General features: G+C 36.9%; 1 pseudogene; it reads right to left on the bottom strand.

Annotated features, from left to right (window-relative positions):
- Positions 1 to 729: 729 nt before the first annotated feature.
- On the bottom strand, positions 730 to 16,283 carry LOC113043244 (cyclic nucleotide-gated cation channel beta-1-like; annotated as a pseudogene).
- Between the last annotated feature and the right edge of the window lie 6,699 nt (positions 16,284 to 22,982).

Here is a 22,982-nt window from a genome sequence, read left to right as displayed (position 1 = left end):
TCCCTAAAATTAAGACATTTGACTTATTAGAACATTCAATATTCAGCCTGAGATCCATGCAGCTACCATTGGATCATCTGGTTGAAATGAAAGATTGAGCTGTGTGTCATCAATCATCATCATAGCAATGGTATGAGAAAACCATGTGCCTGTATGATGGGTCCCAGTGATGTAGTGTAGAAAAGAGGGAGAAGAGAAGGGGTCCAAGAACTGATCCCAGAGGAACCCCGGTGACAGTTGATGTGCTTTATATACCTCCCCTCCTCCCCAAGCCACCCTGAAAGTCCTACCAGTGAGATGGGATCTAAACCATCAAAGTGGAATCCCCGTGATGCCCATGTGCAGAGACTAGAGGGTGGACAGGTCCGTTCTTAGAAACTTTTCTAGTCTCGAGATTATTGGAGACATGGAGACTAAATGTGCATTCTGTAACTTAAAAACAATAATACATTAAACTTATAAAACTGCACAAATTTAAAAACGTGGCTAATTACTTCAGATATATTTTTATTGTATAAGAGTTTGTAACAAAATGTGATGATTTAGAATTGTATTGTTTTGATGCTACTATTATTGTAACAATAGTACACTGTGTATATCCTGTTTATATTTCTGTGTAAGAATTCTAACCCTGCAATAATACTTTTTTTTTGTTGTTGTTGAAAGAACAGAAAAGCATTGTACAGTGGATCGAAGTGAGTGCATCGAAGGAGAATAAACAGATAGTCATACAATCATTTACTTTAATTCTGACACAATTTCAAATCACTCAGCACTGACCTAGAGATTATTATTTACAGTTATTTGAATTATTTACAATTGAATCACTCAGGCCATAAAACATTTTAGCTGCTCAGTATGTACTAAACACATACTAAACATTCTGAAACAGCAATATAGCAATCAACCAGCAATCAACAACATTTACACAAGTAAATAACACTCATAAATAAACCTTGTACATAATGTCTAGCTGCTAGCTCAAAAGTATGTATTCCATTTTACATGTTATTTTTCAACAAGCATGACTAACGTTCCAGTGTTTGACGCACAATTATATATCAAGGAAGCTATAAAAACAAGAACACATAATTAAAAACAAGTCATCATAGACAGTTTATATTAAAAAGGCGATTTTCATTTTCAAACCTTCTGCCCATCTGTTCTTGCTTCTGAAAAGCTTTTAACTATTTGATTTTAGTTCATGGCAGCAACAACTTTAACTCCTACATCTGTATATCAAGAAATGAGGAATAAAATCACTCGTATTTCAACACTTATACTATTATCTTCAGCAGACCGATGTTGCACAGAGAAATTAATTGACCTGAAAGTATAACAATAATTCCAAACTATGAAGTTTATACATTCAGAGAAAATGTTACATATTAATGTGCATATATTATTAATGTGACATCTTTAGTTTATACCTACTGTAGAGTGTTTCAAACAGGCCACACAGCTTAAATGCATTGCATTTTTAAGCGAACTGTTAGGACACTGGGATATACTTTGTAAAACTGGGACGAAATGCTACATAATGCTAAAAGACATGTATATATGAGCTCATATAGCAATGAGCACTGAGGGTGTGTACAGTACTTAACAGTGTTCTATGTTTATTTAGGCACTTGGATAGCAGAAGCAAACAAGATTTCAGGTCTGTTTTAATGCAATAGCTCTTCATCAGGGAGGTGAACAGATGTAAGCACATACATCATGTTATTTATCAAGTTTGAAATAATCTTATTAGTTGACTATTTCTATAATTCACTACAGTAACTAACATATGACCAAAGCTAAAAGCATCCGGACACCCTGGGTAGACCTCATGGGTTATGCTAGTATGATATGCTTATTGATTAATGAGAAGTTATATTCTGCTTATTACTGTATATAATTAATTTAGATTTTGAATGAGAAAACGAAATGAGAAGACAGTTTTGTGCATTCCTGAGTTCACTGACCGTACCTGACCTCATGACCCTTTTCAGAAGCAAAACACTGGAGCACAACAGAGTCCTGCAAATGATTTTGATGGTCTCAGCTGTCTGGGTTATTTCATAGCTGCATTATTTGCCACCTGATTACTTCTTTTCTATTTCCTCCTCTGCTGGGCCCTCTTCAGTAAATGCATTCCTGTCTCCAGCGCTGGTGGGGGTCGTGGGGATTTGCATTGAACTGTCTGATATCTGAGACAGAGTATCTGCGTCTTGATCTGAGTGCACTTCATGGACTGGAGAGTTGGGCGCCGCAGAGGAAGAGATGGAGTGCTACGTAAGAAAGTAGTGAAAGAAATATGTTTGATAAATAAATATACATTACAAATATTTTTTTACAACTATAAATAACATTTATTTATACTACAGGGCTTATGAATGCTTGAATCTGAATCTGGCTGACGTACGTTCTGAGGTGTGTAATTATTTTCAGGGAAAATAATGAATATTTTATATAGATATATAATATTTTTTTCTATAAATGTTTATATTAATTACATTTAAATTAATTTAGTTAGGTCAAATTCAAGGTATGTACCTGCAAGGAGACACTTGATCTGTTGCTCCTGTCCTTAAGTTTGGACCATGTTCCTTTCATTCCTGTTTTCTCTGTCATCTCCAGCGCAGCTTTTAACAGTTTGGGCGTCTCGGCTCGAGGAGGAATAATCGGAATGAGCTCCTTTTCTTCCTCTTTCTTTCCAGCAGGCTTTTTATCCTTCATCACCATTTTCCTTCCGGGCAAACAGCAAGTCACACATTATTTGAACAGAAGGTAGGGCTGGAATATTGCCTGGTGAAATACTAGTAGACTGGTCAAAGTAAAACTTGGGAAATCCTTATGGCTCATTATTTTCCTTCCAGTGGTTGCACTCACCTGGCTTTCTTGCGCAGTAGTTTCTGGGACTCTGGATAGTGCACCAGGATCTCATTCAGGTCCCTTTTGGTCAAGATGAGGAGGTTAGCAAAACCACGCGCCACAACATTAGCTGTCCGCCGGTTTACTCCACCCACAGCAAGCAAGCTTTATTGGAGAAGAAGACATGAACTAAGAGTACATTTGACAATGAGGCACTGACAAAACTAGATACTGCAGCCCTTACCTGACCTCTCCAAACACAGCTCCTGCTTTCAGGGTCACAAACACTGTCTTTCCATCGGGACCACCAACTACCTGGACTTCCCCTGCCTTTATAATGTACATCTCACGACCCACCTCATCCTGTAATAAAAACATTAATGTATCTCTACCTTTACTTTTTTTTTTTTTTTTGCACAAACACGAGTACATCTGTCTGTTATGCAGGTTAAACATCTTCTTTATGTTCCTTGCCTTCTTGCAGACATAGTCTCCTGGAAGGTACACCACTGATCTGAGCCTCTTCAGCATGTCAAAGATCATCTGTCTATCACAGCCCTGAGAAAAGCACAATGATGCAGGGAAAAAGAGATGCAGATGAAGAATACAGCAGGTTAAAGATTTACCTAATTTTTTAAAATAAAATGCAAGTAACCTAAGGCACTTACAATTGAAAATAACAAGGTCATGTATTTTAGTTTTTTAAAAGTAGAAATGTAAAATGTTTATTTATGCACATATGTACTGTATATATATATACACACATTTTAACACCAACTGAGGCAAATAGTTTGCACAATTAAATTTAAATTCAATTTGTCAACATTTCAAGATTTTATATTCAATTATATATGTAAATATGTTTATTTTTTATAAATATTAATTCAAATTTTACTGTATTTATTCAAATTTATGCAGAATACGTTTAAGCACTTGCCTGGAATAGTGGCACTTTACTTATAATGTTGTAGCTGACGTCCACTGCTATATCCAGCCTCATCTTGTCAGGTAGTTGATCTAATAGCTCTTGTTCATCTGCATAAAACCACAAAATGTCTATTTTTATATAAAGCAATCAACTGTCCATTATAGATGAATGCCTGTAATGTATTTTGGAGTTGATGTTTCTCTTGTGGTCTTACCCAGCATGCCTTGGGACTGCCACGTGTAGCTGTACCAGGTTTTCACTCTGTTCTGCACATCTTTAGGGATGCGGTAGGAGGCCATGTACTTCACCGTGTTATCCACACAGGCACGATAGTTTGTCTGAGCCGCAGTCGCTGCACCAACAACGTCTCTCATCTGACACAATGCAAGCCTCGATCAATGATATTAAACACTCTTGAAGACCAATCAGATGATGCCTTTCAAACAGTGAGAATGGCCTTACCTGACCAATCATGATGGAGAACACAAACACTCCAATAAAGTAATTGATGAGCTGAAACACAATCTCAAAAAGTGTTGTGGGTCCTGGCAGACCACCAATGGTCAGCAAAGTCTTCACAGCAAAGTAGTAGCAGCGAAAATAACTGAAAAGTGTTGATGCATCAATTTCAGCCAATCATAAAAAAAATAGATCAAATGGACTGGATGTAAACGAAAGCTAAAAACAGAACTGATTAACTTACCTATTGCCTGTCCCATCATAGGTCCAATCTGAGAAACCCAGACCTTGATATGAAGAGCCCCAGTAGTACAGACATGCATTGCAGTGGACAGCATACAGCAAGTAGGTGGTGGTTCGAATAACTCTGATAAATGAAATGAGAGATACGAACGGGCATAAATTCTCCAAATAAAATCTTTAAAAGATTTCAATCGAAAGGTTTATAGAAGTTAACAGCTAACCTGTAAACGTAAGCGTTGGTCAGTATAGCTTCCAGACGCTTGTTGAACTCAAAGAAAGACATGAACTGCACAAAGGAAGGACACATTAAAGAATTAGCTAAGTTCATCGTGGACTTATCTTTCTAAAGTCCAGTTAGACGGTCAGAGTAGCAGCTTGCCTTCATGATCCTGGGTAATCGAAGAAGTGGATTAATCCCTGTTTTGAAGTAGAGGAGCTCCAGAGGAAGTAGACTGACCACATCCAGCTGCAACACAGGAAATGACATCCTTAGACTACACAATGTGTCCAGTACCTCACAGCATCAAATTTAATCAGTCTGAAAAAGTCCAAATTTGTATTTAATGAAACGATAAAGAGCGTAAATGTCTCACTACCTTGAATCGTACAGCTTTGATGTAATTATCTCTCATCTCTTTCTTGCCAGTCTGAAAACATATTTTTCAAAACACAGCGTGAAAAAACATGGATTTGATTCTAATATTTTGCTTGTTTTTGTCTATATTTACCACAAGGTCTCCATGACGCACAAACTGTAGTCTGGGTTGAAAGGCCAGGATGTCCAGTATGTAAATGGAATCACATAAGTAGTCAATCAACAGCCAAACATGGATGTTTTCTGGTGTTTGATATGGAAATGCCCAACGTACAGGAATCATCCATGCGTTCCAGTTAAACGCCAAAGACACGCAAAACAGCCATAGTACGTAGATCAGATCTGCAGAGAATACAGAGCAGTGGAAGATTACTCAAATGGTTTATGCAAAACAAATATAGTGGTGCACCACAAAAAAATGCAAAAAACTAATTTTAGGAGTTGCGAGGTTTTAATTTAAATGTATTTAAATGTGTTAACAAATATAAACAGAAATTAAATTAAATCACCAATGTGCACCAAATGCATCACTTTATACAAAAGCGCAATTTCTTTATTTTATTCTATCATTTATAAACCTGATGCTTAGTTACCAAAGGCTTAAGTTTAAAAATGAGAGAGGAATGTGAAGCGTAGGAAGAAAAGGGTGTGAGAACACAAAAACTGAAGGAAAATCAGTAACTGATTGGATTCATGTGCAAGTATGGAATGCCAAGACAGCTAAAATTACACAGTTGTAGTCTTCAGGATTACAAAGAGAAGAGAGGAGTGCAGGAGACGGGAGGAGCGCTCACTGGTGAAGGGGTCGATGCTGGATGGAAAACGGTACTGCAGAAGCCGACCAATCTTAGACTGAGGTTTCACTTTACAGCACAGGACCTTTGTTTTCTCCTCTTCTTTCTCGTCAGAGGCCTCGGGTACCTCCTGCTCTGATTTCTGCTCCGATGGAGGTTCAGGAGGAGGAGGAGGAGGAGCTGGAGCTTGCTTAGCTGGGGCTGTTCATAAAAGACCATATTATTTGGTACATACACTTTGAAACTGTAATAGCCCTCTTAAGGATGTGTACACTTAAAGGGTTATTCCACCCCAAAATGAAAATGTTGTCATTAATCTCGTCGTTATGAAGCGACTGGAATATTTTTTGTACACGAAGAAAATAGAAATTTGTTTATTTTAAATGAGAAAAATCAAACAACTAGTCTCCTCTCTTTCACTCTGCATCACTGTAGCGCCATTTTGGAGAACTTCTGCTGAACACAAAATTCGTACACTATTCTGTGTCAGCCGCAACACAAGGATACATTTTCTACGTCTATTTACACTTTGATTAGAATGAAAACAGCGCATCCATGCAGCGCGGCTGACACAGCATGGCGAAAGCAGTTTGCGTTCAGTAGATATTCTCCCAAATGGTGCTAAGGTGATGCAGAGAGACAGAGAGGAGACGAACTGTTGAATAAAGTCATTATTTTTGTTTTATACACGTACAAAAAGTATTCTCGTTGCTTCATAATGTTACGGTTAAACCACTGATGGCAGATGGACTATTCTGACGATGCTTTTTATACTTTTCTGGACCTTGACCAGTGTTATTTCTGAGTCACAAGCCTCCTGGTTTTCATCCGAAATCTCTTAAATTGTTTTCCGAAGACGAACGAAGCTTTTACAGGTTTGGAACTTGGGGGTAAGTGATTAATGACAACATTTTCACTTTGGGGTGGAGTATCCCTTTAAGTCACACATAAAATGCATGAATTTCAACTTGAATAACAACTTAAGTGGCACATGCAAAGAAATTATAAAGCATTTCTCAACTATTTTTTTAGACAACTAGCCCCAACTAAAATTGGGAACTATGTTCATTAAATAATGTTTGAAAACCAGCGTCCAAATACTTTTTGTCTTGATTATGCACATTATATGTATTTTTTCCCAACAAAAAAAAAGAATTTTTGCTAGCATCTATCTCCTGAGATTCTTTATAATAAATGCCCACTTGGTGTCATATTCTGGGTTTAACTCACAGGCAGGTGGTGTTTCATCATCCGAGTTATCTGGATCAATCAGCTTCTCTTTGACTCGCTCGGTTCTCTCTTTGAACAGCTTGACCAGCTCCTGTAACCTCTCATTTACTACAGTACTAGTTTGGCTGGCTGAAGAGGATGGCCGCTGATTTAGCCTGAGGACCGAAGATAAATACTGCATTAAAAAAAAGTCACCAAAACAATCCAATATTTATATAAATTGTTCCTGGGTTTCCCAAAGCACATTAAAGATCATCAACATAATTTCCAACTAACCTATATATGCAATGTGTTTTGCGCCACATTTCCAGCAACATTTTCATGCATTCATGTCAATTTCACATTTTAAAAGAGTATGTATTTGTTACCCATCATCTGCACTTGAGATGCTACTCTGGCTTGGCCAGGCCCGGACTGCAGTTTCTAACTCCTCTTCTTCCTCATCATCTTGTGAGTAAAGTCTTTTGCTGTAAGAAGACAACATGAGTATGTATAATGGGGCTCTGCAGGACTAATTACAAAAATAAGACAAGTTAAAATAAATGCATTGAAAAATAAAAACTCATGACATGGTAAGTACGGTAATGGGAAAGTCTTCACATACTTAATAATAGGCACACAAATGCACAAAATGAAGACGAGAATATGGATTGGATTGTTCTGAGAGACTTATTTAAAACATCTTACATCTTGGTCCAAATTGTCTGTTGTTTTCTGTCTCTGCATACACTGTTTGCATCCAGTGACATGTATATATGTGCGTAAGTGATTGTGTGTGCACAGACAACAGAACAGAAAAGAAACAAAACATAAAATGTATATCAATATTTGTGTATTTTGTACAGTTGAACTGGTTAATTCAATGTTATTATTAATCCTGAGTAGTTAGGTTTCCAGATTTTCTCATTTTACATTTGAAAACCCTGGATTAACATTATGATTTGCTTATTTATGAGGGCAATAACACTGATTGGATGTGAACAGCACACATGGCTTTCAGAGTTTCCCTCAGAAAGTGGAAGTTTCTGTAAAATATGAAGTATAGTTTGGGCTTTATGATATCACAGGACAAGTGCAGTGCAATTGTCTTTATATTTATATATTTTTGGTCACATATACCATTGTCTGAAATCCAACCATTTTGAAAGAAATCCATGTGATCTGGAATTTCAAATGAGGGTTCAAGTTGTTCACATGAATTCACCACATTAATTCTTGATTTGAAAGTGACTTCTGTGTGAGCAGTGCAGCATACATTGCTACACTGACAAAAAAATTATGCCCGTGAAATATTGCTAATGTAAGCACACTTTTCTACGTCCAATAATTAATCAGACAAGACAGATTTACCTGGTCCGATTGGCTTTACGGGCACCAGGGACGGTGAGGGTTTTGAGGTTAGGGTCCTGTGGGTTTATTATTGGTGGTATGGGGCGAGATCGTCTTCCTCCTTTCCCTCGGTCTGAGTCGACATCTTCGACATTCACGGCCGGGTGCACACTCAGTCTGGAGCTCACTGGAGATTAGACGATACTCGATAAAGAAACATGCAAGAAACCTGGACACTGACACCTTCAACAGCATCCTCTTCAAGACTTACCTTGAGGTGAAATGGACCTTAGGGAATGAGGTCAATGGTTGGAACATAAAGAGGTCACTTTGGTCACTACAGGCACCCACAACCTAACTTTTTTCTAAGTCACATTTGGCAGCAAGGCATAAGAAAAGCATAGCACAGACTAGTCAACTAACAAAAAACTAACTAACTAACTAACAAAAAAGCTGAAAGCGTGGATCACCTGAGGGTCTAGCAGAGGTGGGGTCATCCTCAATGTGGAAGGCAGGGTTGTAGACACCTGACAACTGCCTGGAAGGGGTGATGGGTGGCAGACGGGGGTAAGAGGGTACATTGGGTAAGTCTAGGACGGAGCTTGGGGAAGAGGGTGAAGGGGTACGGGGGGAATGCAGTGGGGACTGGTGGACGAGACGGTCCAACTCCAGATCCCTACTCTTCTGCGGTTGCTCCTTGGGCATCCTGCTCCGGTTTAAGTTTGTTGAGACGGCTCTGAATGTTAGAGTAGCACTGCTGGGCACACTGTGGAATGTTGGATATCTTCTGTGGAATGCTGGTTATCTTTTGTGGAATGTCGGATATTTTTTTTGGAATGCTGGAGAGTTGTTGCGGAATGTTGGAGACCTTTTGTGGAAGGATGGAAAACCGTGGACGGCTGGTCAGTCTTTGTGAAAGGCTGGATACCTTTTGCGGGAGGTTTGAAATTTGTTGCGGAATGTTGGACAGCTGGTGTGGGAGGCTGGATAACTGCACGGGGAAGCTGGGAAAATGAGGAGCACTAAAAAGCGTCTGGTTTGGGAACTGTGGGGTGATTTTGGAGAATCGCTGGGAAATTTGCTGCGGTAGCTGTGCCAGTTGAGGAGGGAGTGACGGCAGCTGTTGGGTGATTTGAGAGAGAGCAGGGGGCAGATTGGGCATGGAAGGCACTTTGGGCAAAGTGACGTCAATGTCTTTCAGGAACTGGTTGAAGTTGTCAAGGGCCTGTGGCGCATATGGTACACGCATGAAACATCTCTTCAGCACATCACATCTGGAGGGGACTGTGGGGACAGTAACACATAGTCAAAAATATTGAATATTACATGAAATGTGTACAATATTAATACTCTGTCTTATAGAACATATGGTGGCCCAGTAATGCACAACAAAGCGAAAACGACACAACACAATGCACAGGACTAATTTAATTGTGTTTTGGCTTGTTTACGTTGTATTGTGAAGATATCGTTGTGTTGTTCACTTATGGAACACCATATGAACATTCTGATAATAATCACTTTATCACTTTACCCTTATCACTTATCACTTTATACTTTTTTTCCCCATTCAGTATTTAATATTTATTTTTAAACCTATTCTAATAATACTATTGCACATATATTTTCACAAATAATAATAGCTGAAAATGATAAGTACTGTATTTACAATTAAACAGGATACTGCAGGAGACAGCAATTATTTCATAAACACTTGTGCTGGAAAACATACTGGTTTACATTACACTTTCTGGTTGTCAAAAATGAGCACAACATGCCCATAATTAATGTGAACTACAATACAATGGCAATAATAAATAAAGGTTTGTCTTAAATGGGCCACTGTTTGAATAATTTGCACCTGAGTAATAAATAACATCAGTTGTGATTTAATTCTGTGGCTTTTTATCATGTTAGCATCAGTGTGGTTACATGATCTACTCTGAATGACTAATAAGATGAACACTCACCACTGCTTTCCTCTTCAGGAGCTGTACTCTCCACCTACATAAAGTAAAATAATAATAATATACATTTATTTCACTGTAACACAGAGAGGCAAAAATCTGCAATCTCTAATATCAAGAACAATTATGATCACTGCAGTACTGTGCTTATGAGCATAGTGTCCTGTATTCAATCTAACTTCTGAGTTTTATGTAGCATACTAGGTGTACATACACAAAGATAAATACATATCTGCGAAAGTCCCAAAAGTAAAACAATGCAAGAGAGTTAAAGCCGGAGCACTAACATGAAGAACTTGTCAGAGTTTAGGTAAGTTAGTTGGACAGTATGCTGTACATGAATTACCTGTGAATCAGTTCTTGAGACAGAGGTGCTGGTGATGGACTGAGGTTGCTGAGTGATCGGCTCAGGTTCTTCTTCTTCTTCTTCTTCACCGGAGTCCCTGGGCTCCTCCTTCTCTTGAAGCTCCTCAGGCTCTGGCTCAGGTTCAGATTCAGGCCCTGGTTCCTCCAGTAGAGGTGAAGAGGACTTGAACTCCTCCACAGGGGTTTGAACTGTGAACGAAGTGTCTACAGCCTCTGCCTCTTGTCCTTCAGGAAGAAACTCCTTAACTGAAGGTACTTGACACCTGTGTATACACAAGGCATGACGCAGACAGCAGCCTTTATATAAACAACAAGCTAATCACATGGGTAAGCTGTGTCAGCTGTAAATAAACTCACATAAGCACAATTTTCGCATGATGGAGCAACAACAGACGCGTGCCTGTTTTGGTTAATTTTAAACATTTCCAAAATATGATAAACTATACGTTATACGCGTTACCGTCGTGTTATTATAATGAACTTACTCTGAAATCAGACGCGGTGTTTGAGAGCATCAGGTAACGCAGTGTCCGTATCCATCCATTTCTGTGCCGTTTGTTTATAAATTAACGTGATGGAAGTTTTATATGATGTTGACGCGATTAACTAGAACGATATAAATGTTTCTTTTAGAAGTGAGGAATCTGCGCCATGCTTCACAGAGACGAGGCAGAAAACAAGCACCAGAGGCGCGATTAGTAACCATAGCACCGCGAGCCTCTATGGGATGCCATGCGGTTGCCAGGACACAACATAATATTGAAATATTAAGCAGTGCACCGGAAATGCGTGTACTGTAATTATGTGTCGCCATATTGTTATAAAACAATGATTTAGCCTACAAATACAGATACATTACAAATAAAACATGTTCACTACCAGGAAAGCATGAGAACAGGTTGATAGAATTTATTATAAAAATAATAATAATAAAAATGTATGTCTTACTCTGCAATTTGATTTCGTATGACTTCTATATCACTTTCCTCTTCGTGCAGCACTTGTAATCTGTGACACAGAAAAAATTATGTTATTAATGTTTTAGTAGACTATGCATATCAAGCATGTTAGCAAATATTTAATATTAAAGGGACAAAATGTGAAATTTCAAGAATTGGTCACTGAAAAACCAACAATTGTGGTGCTTAATATTTTTATGGAAAACATGATACTTATTTTCAGGAGTCTTTGATGAATAGAAAGTGCAAAAGAAAGCACTTATTGGAAATATTTTGTGACTTGAATAAAACTATATATTTTTTTAATCTTACTTGCCTTACCATTGAGTGGTAACAAATTACAATTTCCACAAAATATTCAGAAGCAAAAACGGGTTTGAACATATTTCTGTCTGTATGACAAGGATATACATTTATCATACACACAAAGAGGGGTTAGTTTGATTGATTTTTTTTGTTGGTGTGCATGAATTACTCTTGATCAACATCTTCTGGCTCTTCTGCAATGGTTTGAATACCAAACCGGGCCTGTGCCAACTCCCTGACAGCCATCTCTGCTGTCTGCCGTGCCACCTCTTCTGCCATTCGAGCCATCACCAGACGCTCCTGTATCCACCTGTACCAGAGAACAGCACCACAAATGTGACCCTGCACCACAGCACCAGGCTTAATTGTTGCAATGGCAAAAAAAACATTTTATGGTTCAAAATTATAGATTTTTTTTGAATGCCAAAAATCATTATAAAAATCATGTTCCATAAACATATTTAGTAAATTTCCTTCCATAAATATATTTAAACTTAATTTTTGATTAGTAATATGCATTGCTAAGAACTTCATCTGGACAAGTATAATTTGCACATCATCTGAAAGCTGAATAATTACAATTAAGGCTTGTTTTTCACTCTTAAAGTAATAGTTGACCCAAAAATAAATGAATGAGTTTGTTTCTTCATGGGAACAGGTTTGGAGAAATTGACCATTATCACTTGCTCACCAGTGGATCATCTGCATCAACTGGGTGCCGTCAGAATGAGAGTTCAAACAGCTGAGAAAAACATCACAATAATCCACAAGTAATCCACACGACTCCAGTCCATCAATTAAAGTCTTGTGAAGTGAAAAGCTGTGTATTTTTCAGAAACAAATCCATCAAGACGTTTTAACTTTTACTTTCGTTTCTGGCCAGAGTCCATAATCCATAATAATGCTTTCAGTGAAAAAGTCCATCCCTTGTTGGGGTCTTGTATCAAAATCCTTCAAAAAAAATTTCAAAGTGCTTTGGACTGTTTCTGTTTGTAAATAGTGGTTGATTCGATCATATTTTGCCCTTGATTCAGAAGAGGTGACGATTATACAGGTGAAAGCAATTTTATGGAAAGAGGACTAGTATTTTAGCTGAAGGCGAGTGGGTGAAATGAATTATGGCATGAAGGATGCTGTCTCATAATCTGAATTTGTGCTCTGCATTTAACCCAGCAATGAACACACACACAGAAACACTGTGAACACACACAGCAGTAAGAACACACACACACTGTGAACACACACCCAGAGCAGTGGGCAGCTAATGCTGCGGTACTCAGGGAGCAGTCGGGGGATCACCTCAGGCATGGTTTTGAAGGTGGATGGAGCACTGGTTATTCAATTCTCCCACCTAAAATTCCAGCCGGAACTGAGACTCGAACCCACAACCTTCAGGTTACAAGTCCGACTCTCTATCAATTAGGCCATGACTGAAAAGGCCCTTGATGATGGATTTGTTTCTTAAAAACCTTTACCTTTTTGTTACACAAGGCATTAATTGATGGTTTGTGGATTATTGTGATGTTCCGATCAGCTGTTTGGACTCATTATGACGGCACCCATTCACTGCAGAGGATCCATTGGTGAGCAAGTGACAATGCAAAATGTCATCAAATCTGTTCTGATTAAGAAATAAACTCTTGTACATCTTGGATGGCCTGAGAGTGAATCACTGTGTTTCCAGCAAGAGAAAATTGTATTACCGTTCCTCCATAATTAATATGGCGGTGTCCTCCGCCTCTCTCCTGATGTTCTCGATCAAGGGTGTCCATCGTGCAGTTTGGGTCTCTGCGTCCTCCAGTTCTATGTGTGCTTGTGAAGGTGTGGTGACACTCAGTGGAAGAGATTGTTCCGGTGACCAAGGTGTTTGTGGTTGGGACTGAGGTTGTGAATTTGGCAGTGAGTTTGTTGCTGCACATGTTTCTTCTTGAGCCTCATCTTCAGAGTCAATCTCCTGAAGAACAAGGTCTGCAGGAGCTGACCGAGCACTGCCTGCTGGAGACACAGCCATGCTTGTGGACCGTTTTAAAACCTCACATTAGACCACCCCCCCCCCAAAAAAAAGACGTGTTTTAAATTTAATGTGATGAGGTATTTTTGAACAGAACAGTTATCCAGTCATATAATGAACAATTTCAATTTATTTCACTTTAATAATTCCTTTACTTTTAATATTTCAAACATCAGGACACATTGACATTTGATTGCTTAGAAAATAGAAAACATCTGTAAGATTAAATAAAGGCCCATTATAAAAGGATATATTTAAAAAAAAATTCTATGGTTGAGAGCAAAGTTATCTGCATGTGTTTTTCCAAGGTATTTTTATTATTATTATTATGCCAATAGAGACTGAATCCCTTTACACAGGAGTGCAATTATTAATTTCCTTTATTAATGAAATGCATTAATTGCAATATTACATTAAGAATATAAAATATTAATATACATTAAATACATACAGATTCCATGCCAACAAAATAAAAAATACAATGTTTACACTACTGTTCAAAGTTTGGGGCCAGTAAAACTTTTAAGAAATTAATTCTTTTATTAAGCAAGGTTGCATTAAATTGATCAAGTGTGACAGGAAAAACATTGATAATGTTACAAAACATTTATATTTCAAATAAATGCTGTTCTTTTGAACCTTCTATTCATTAAAGAATCCAGAAAAAAAAAACATTTATCATGGTTTTCACAAAAACATTAAGCAGTTTTAAAAACTGATAATTATAACTGTTTCTTGAGCAGAAAAACAACATGATTTCTGATGTCACACTGAAGACTGGAATAAAGATGCTGAAACTTTAAGTAACATTAATTAACAACATCTTAAAAAATATAAAAAAAGGGAATTCAGTTATTTAAACTATAACAAGTTTTCACAATATTTCTATATTTCTGATCAAGCCTCGGCGAACATGACCTATTTCTTCAAAAAACACTTAAAAAAAAATTCTTAAGGACCCTAAACTTGTAATGTACATGTCTTAAAAGCAGCCTGAAGAGCAGCCACAATTATGTCAAGGCAGTACATAATGTGTTTTTTCTACTCTTTTCATTTGAGTACATTTTTAACACATACAGTATTAGGGAAACTTGCAGCAAAATGAATGATAATTACATCTCACGAGGATCGTAAATGTTTTAAGACAAGTACAGTCAAGCCAAACTAAATGTCAGTTTGTAAAGATCACTGCAGCAACAAACACCCATCTGAGAGACGCCAGCTATTCATACAGTACTGAGAGTCTAACTTTAAGTTAATATATATATATGTTTATGTATATGTGTGTGTGTTTTTGGCTAGTTATACAGTAAGTTAAACGTAAAGGTTATTAAAAATATATTTGTTATACAGTACAGAGAAAGTCAGGCATTACATTCAGTAGATTTTCATAGCTGCCTGTTCATTCAAGAAAGCTACAAAGTCACTGTTCTTCTGTCTCCACTGTCCATTTATCTGTGACTGTGTAATGCTGTTGCGCTCTCTCTCCTTGTGTTTACAGGGTTCTCAGTGTCCTCTCCCCTGTAACAGAAGGAGAAGATGGACTGAGTTATGAGTTTGTCCTACACTGCAACAGAACCGCTCACCCTGAGGTTTTTCTAGTTGTATTTTGATGTCTCACAGAGTGGGTCATGTTAGCCATGCAGTGATCTTTGTGTTTTCATATTCGACTGAAACCAAGCTTGAGTTTCCAGGAAACAAACCCAGTTCGTCATTAAAAACTGTGTTGAAAGAGGAACATCTTACTCACCATTTTGCACAATCTTCCCGTCCTCCTGGTGGAAAGAAAGGGAGTCAGTATCGAGAAACATCTATTAAACATCTGAGCTAATAATGTCAAAGCTTTACACCTCACTTACCAGACATCCTTCTTTGTTTTTAAGCACCGCTTGTGGCATTGAAAGACCAAGACCCTGAACAATCCAGCCTACCATACTGAAAACAAGAGGGACGTGAAGTGAACATCTATGCCAATTTTCCAGTAAGCAATTGCTTACTTCAAAAGAGAGAATCCAATTTGCCGTGACTCACCTGGGGGATGTTTTTGACTCGATCTCCGTCACGCTGGTTATCGACTCTGGAGGAGGTGAATAAACTGAACCAAAGCAAATATGAAGCTAAACAATTACAATCTTTCAAAATATAGCTGTTTTATAGCTATAAATGTAGCTAAAAATACCTTTGTTTGAGCACTGTGATGACCTCGGGGTGGAAGAACTGGAATTTGGGGGTCTGGTCACATGTTGTGGTATAGCGTTCTGGAAGCCGCTCTTTATCCAGGTCATTACACTGTTCATACATTAAAATAAGCAATTCATCTACGTCTTTGATGGCCTTGGGGTTGGTAAATTAAAAATTTTTGGGTGAACTGTTCCTTTAACTCTCTAGAGTTTGGATAATAGCAATAAAGATGCTTGCTTTAGCAACCATTTTCAGTAAACGTAAGGCACCAAATTTATATCTAACAATGTCAACTTTCCTCCCGTGTGCTTCACAGAATGACACTCACTTAGGAGGGAACTGAGCAGCTGGTTCCACCTCCGACTCGTCTTCTGACACCAGCTCTACTACTGGTATATGTGCCAAAGGCTCCTGGTCTGATGTAGGAGATACACAGGAAATGTATGAAGCTTTAGTACTAAACCCATACAGTTTATTAGTTCAACTGTTTTTCTTAAAAGACTGACTGATACACACCTGGAAGTTCCTTTGTCTCATAAACCTGAAGTAAACAGAAAAAGAAAGAACAAAACTAATGAAACGGCAGAAAACTATTTGTTGTGATTTGCAAGAATTTTACAATGTACCATATTAAGTCACTGTTTACAATTCTAATAAATTACTTAATTTAATGATAACAAGAGTTTCAGACAGGTGGACAAATGATAGTGATATATTATTTAAAAAAAAATGTGTTTAAATGAATAATAAATGCATTTTATGATTTTGTTTACATTCCTAATGTAATCTTTATTAAATATAATAAATATTAATCATTAAAACTTACCTTAAGTAAATAGTAAAAGCAAATGAAAACAGAAAGTGTAAAGGAAAACAGAAAAAATATTCATTTTCAAAGTTGTTAAAATGTACCATACAAAGTGAATATTTATTAACTATTTACTTAATTATTTATTTAATTCTTATTTATTAGAATAATAATAGGCATACATGGTCTCAGAAGTTTACTCTTTTTTTAGATACACATCAGATAGGTATTGTTTCCAAATTAATAATATTACGATTAATGTATTTAATTGTTTTCTAAAATATAAATACAAATTAAAAAAAGCTTAAAAGCTTAAACTATTAAAAATATATATATTTTAAAAATAATAAATATTATTGTCAAATGTATTATATATAATCTTTATATATTTTATGGTTTAGATCATTTTCACACTTTTTTTTTTTTGTTATTTCTACTATTCTGATAAAAAATAAAGTCTTGCACATAGTTTTCTAACCTCTGTGACTTCAGATTCTAGAGTCTGGTCCTGTATGTATTTCTCATCGGGCTGCGGGACCACCTTTCCAATTCCTTGTGAGATCCAGCCAATGACTCCAGCCCTGGCAGACAGAGAGGGCTCACTGACCACCTCCATGCTGTCAAACACACTTCATGCACAGTGATTGAATATTCATAGCCTTACCTGTCCATAGAACCTTCATCCTGAAGTGACTGCAAAATAAAAAATAGAATTATATATTGATGTTATTTTGGTTTAAGTGCACATTAATATGCAATACCAAATGGTATTAAATATCAAACTACTTTAGCTGACATGAAATCAGTACTTTAGCATCAGGGTTGGCTCTCGTAAGAAGAGGACTCCCTGCAGGTTGGGGCAGTGCGCTTACGAAACCGTTGGAGATCCAGTTCAACATACCACTCTGAACACTGAAACAAACAGATTTCAGCATGTCTCATGTCCAGACAGTCAGGGAATATCTTTTGTGCACTTTACTGGAAAGATCGGTCAAAACTCACCTGTCCTTTGAGGTTTGAGATGACTGGTCTTCCTCCCTGCCTGTTTTGGCTGAATTGAACTTGTCTGCATAACAATAAAAGAGATAGAGGCTCATTGTACATTAGTATATTATATTTAGATATTATATTATATTTAGTACATTGTAAGGCCACCAAACATAAAGTGAGACAATATATATTACATTAAACCTAATAAACGATCGAGTGCTGTAAATGTACCTCGATTCGATGTTTTTCCATTCTTCAGAGAGAGATTTAAGAGAATTAGAGGTTCATTAAATGAGAGGACATCAATGCAACAGCAAGACGATAATATGAGAGCATCATTTTTTATATCTAGGAATTCAAGTAATATTCAGATTCGTTTTTGAATTTATTATTGGCCTTTTTAACAGTTTCATAGATATAATATAGAAAGGGAAGCTGGGGTGTGGAAAAGGGAATGGGTTTAGAAAATGTTGCAAGCAAGATTCAAACTTATATTATCCACATGAGCACCATGGCTCATTATTTCAGATCAAGTGTGTTAACCACTAGCCCAGGGGCTTCAAACTACAAATTACTTGGCAACAAACATCTTGAATTCATGCTTGTAAAACACTAAAACAAACATGTATGTCATGACCCCATTTAGAGGCAATCAGATTACTTGCACTGTTAAATAGTCACAGATATTTGTGAGGTGTGCATTATGAGTCCATGTTAATGGGCTTGTGGGTTTACCGCAGTGATTGCTTCCTCCCTCAGATCCTCTTGTGTATCGGGAGGATGTGGCACGACCTTCACCACCCAGTTAAACATCCTGAGGGAAGGGAAAACTCTGTTAAAACTCCTATTGTTTGAGTCAACAGGGAGTCAGTCTTAACCTTGAAATAAGAGAATCATGTTTCATCCTTGTCAGGCTTAACTTAAAACCCTTCTTCAGGACCCAATTCTTGTGTATTTGCTTTACTCAACAATATTAAAAGGGAGTTGCTTCCAAGACGAGGATTGCATCGTTGGGAAAGCCCACTGAGACTTCTATTCATCCAAACTATAAGGGCACTTTTCCAGGGAAACCCCACATACAGTTTCAAAAACAGAATGATGTCACATTTCCCACATCCTTTAGCAAACACAAGAGGTTTGATAAGCTTGATGGAGAACAATAAAAGTGTTTTTTGTGGGTCTGCAGACTAGTTCTCACGACAGGCTTGCTCTAAAATTATTTTGGACCCAATTGTCTTACATAAAATGTGATGTTATGAAAGTCCCAGTATGGCAGGCCTACTGTATATGGCAGCCATTCAAACGATTAGCAAACGGTTGCATGGAAACGGTGTTCAGGAAGTCAAGCAAAAGTCATTTATTCACTTTGATCTTTCACTCTGTCCATCTAAATGTTTTGCACAAAGCAAAATGCACAAAGCAAGTTCACCCTGAGGACCAAAACACTAATCATCTGTTAGCATCTAAAATGGTGAAAATGTATCATAATAATAAACATTTTCCAAATCAGCATTTTAATGATTTCTGAAAGATCACATAACACTGAAGACTGGGGTAATGTTTTTTTTTTGTAAAATTTTAGAATTGTAGTAATATTTCGCAAATAAATGCTGCTTTGGTAAAAAACCTATTTCAAAAACATACAAAAAATCGTACTGACCCTAAACTTTTTAATGGAACAGGAAACAGAAATGGACGAGCAGAATTAAGAAATGGTGTACGATCATGTTAAGGGTGGATTAGTGTAATGTGGGACACTGACTAATGTGGGACACTTAAGCTTCAGTGCGTTTATCTCTTCTTTAAAATTAAAGTGAACATGATTGGCGTTGAATTCAAGCAGGGGTGTAAAGTAATTGAAATCACTTGACTTTCTGGAAATTATGTCAGAAATGTTGCCTAGTAAATCAACAAACAGGAAGTACCTCTTGTAAAGTTCACTGAAATGACATTGACATAGGATTTAGACTAAATTAATGTTAATGATATAAATCAGTTATAAATAAAACAATGTTCTAAATTGTTATCAAATTAGGTTTCTGATGAATTTATACATCCACAAATTCTTAAACGATTTGGCACAAGGAACACTAATATATGTGCCATTTCCCCTTTAATTACAATTTCTGAATGTCTTCTGATTTAGATAGGGAACATCTTGGGTATCATAATCATATAACATTTTGATGTATCTTTTTGGCTTCATTTGAAAATATGATGCACAAGTCAAAATGGTTAAAAATGTCCCACATTACCCTAATCCACCCTACCATGCTAAACAGCATAGGCTAAAACCTTATTGTATAGTGTTTAACTATTTAAAGTAAGTCCACTTGAAAAAAAATTCAGAAATGTAATTTTAATTATGGTAGAAAGGATTAATATACTGGCTAATCCTAAAACACTCATCAGATCTAAATCACTACTTCCTTTAAGAGCACCATCATCATGCTAAATCATGCTAAAAGACGGATTCCAGACAGGAAGGCAGTTATTATAATCAAGTTTTTTACCTGAATGTTTAGCAGTGGTTGGGCATTCCGTGGGGATTGAGACCATTCAGAGTGGACTTCAGCAATCTGTGTGGATTAGGATTGCGGCAGCACTGGGCTAACGGGATTAAATCTTGAAGGACAGTGTTACCCCTCACAAGACGACACTTAAAAACAATGGGAGCTGTTAACCAGGTTAAGGGCTGTAATGTGAAGAATTTGATCTTCTTAATACAAAATAATAATGATAATAATAACAATAACAATAATGTGCACACATCTATTACAATAATTACAACACATCTAACGCTATATTGTTTTTCACTATTATGAAATATGTAAATTTCCTTAAGAAAAGTGTGAATATTAGTGTATTTCTCCATGCAAAACTTTTCAGCATGATGTCCAAATGTTCTGAGTGGTTGCTAGGGTGTTGTTATAGGGGTTGCTAAGGTGTTCTGAGTGGTTGCCGTGTGATTACAAGGGTGTTCTGGGTGGTTGCTGCCCCGGTTCAAAAACAGCAAAACCCAGAGTTTGAATTAATATACACAGATATAAGTGCACAACATAAAGACAATACGTTCTCATACCAAATCGATAAGATTTGGGTTTCGTATAATTAGCTATTCAGAGCTGACAGTGAGAGTAACTAGCATCCAGAAAGCTAATTCATGCTACATGCTAATTTTGTTAGCCTCTCTATGCCCTGCACCTGCACTTTGCATTTCTAGTTCATCAAATGCCACATAAGAAACATGTTTACTGTGATTCTTTGACTTTTGAGGGTAACCGTGCCTAACTTGTTGCTTTAAGAAACCAATGACATGGCTATGCTAGGTCTGAGCAGCTAAACAGCACAGATCCAATAATGAGATGAAGGCAGGATTAGCTCTGAAGCAGCGAGAGGCCAATGCAGCTGATCAAGGGCAAGCTGTTGCCTTACAAACACAAACCACAGCCGTTTTTTTAGGCAAACCATAAACTGATCTCAGCAGGTAAGCACCTAAAGCATATCACTGGCCCATATCTCCACCGTGCCCTAGAATCTGATTGGAGGAAATGTAGTAGAGAGTTAATCTAATCCTCTAACAGGATACTGCTAGAAGAGAGTGAAGTGAATAGTCCAACGAGCTTGTTTTAGGAATTATAATGAGAAATGTGTAACTAGTTAATTATTTATTGTTATTAATAATTGTTATTTATACAATTATTTGGCAGGTGTGACGTAAAATAAAAAGAACAAAAATGGCTGTAGCCTCAACTGCCGATCCAGTTAGCCCTTGGGGGTAGCTGTAATGCCCCATTAAAAACAATAAATGATATGTATTTAAAAATTATAATTAAAGATTCAGAGCACAGGCTAAACTTGCAGGCTAACTGACTAGCGGTGGTTCCCTGAAAAAGTAGCTGAACATTTTAAACACACATTTACAAAAATATCAAACATTTCCAAAGGGTTTAAGCAGAGCTAGCAGACTAATTGGCTAGGAGTATGCTATGCTAATTCGCTGAAGGTGTTACAAGGGTAGCTGTTTCTAATGCTCTATAATCATAAAACTATATAACGGCTAATATGGATATTATGGAGACACCTGATTAAACTAAAAAGTATAATATATACCATATAAAGATATAAAATCATACATTTGCAAAGGCTACTATACACACACACACATATATATATATATATATATATATATATATATATGTGTGTGTGTGTGTGTGTGTTTGTGTGTGTATCAATTATATGGGAACATTAGCAAATAAACTAATGGACTAATTGGTTAGTGGTATGCTAAGCTAGTTCACTAAAGGGGTAGTTGGGTTAGCTGCTTGCAACGTCCGATCAAACAAAAGTATGATACAATTCAACAATTGCAGAGGTTATTAGAAAGTAAACATAGTTACTACAATTTTACTATAATAAAAACATGTTTTTCTATCGTGTAACCATTTGTATAACCACAATTTTACTACAAATATCATGGTTCAACTATTTAGTTTAGCAAAACTATGGTTAATGTGTGGTTAATATGGTTTAAAGCATTAGTTAGCTTTCATAAGGGCGATTTAAATAAGCAGGTCAATTAGCTAGTGGAATGCTAAACTGGGATCCTGAGTTTGCTCGCAGAATCCAAGCTAAAACAGTATTAGATCGTAGATCATTCTCAAAAAACGATCTATTGTTTTGGTTATATACTACTATATAACATTTATAATACATTTACGGTCAAAATAACAGATGACATGCATCATAAATGGAATTTGTATGTGTTTGTGTGTTTTGTTCAGCAAATGGAATCACTTTGGAGGCAGACTTGATTCAGCAGACGGCTACATGTGGCACCTTCAGCTCAATAGCAGGAAAATAACATTTACACTGCCATAACATAACTGATATGCTTAGATTAAACAATTAAAGATATATATATATATATATATATTCACAGTTTAAAAGTGTCATTGTA

Source organism: Carassius auratus, chromosome 25 (genome assembly GCF_003368295.1).
Source record: "Carassius auratus strain Wakin chromosome 25, ASM336829v1, whole genome shotgun sequence".
NCBI classification, from domain to species: Eukaryota; Metazoa; Chordata; class Actinopteri; order Cypriniformes; family Cyprinidae; genus Carassius; species Carassius auratus.
The sequence above is the reverse complement of the archived record's forward strand: the minus strand, read 5'-3'. Positions and strand labels throughout refer to the sequence as shown.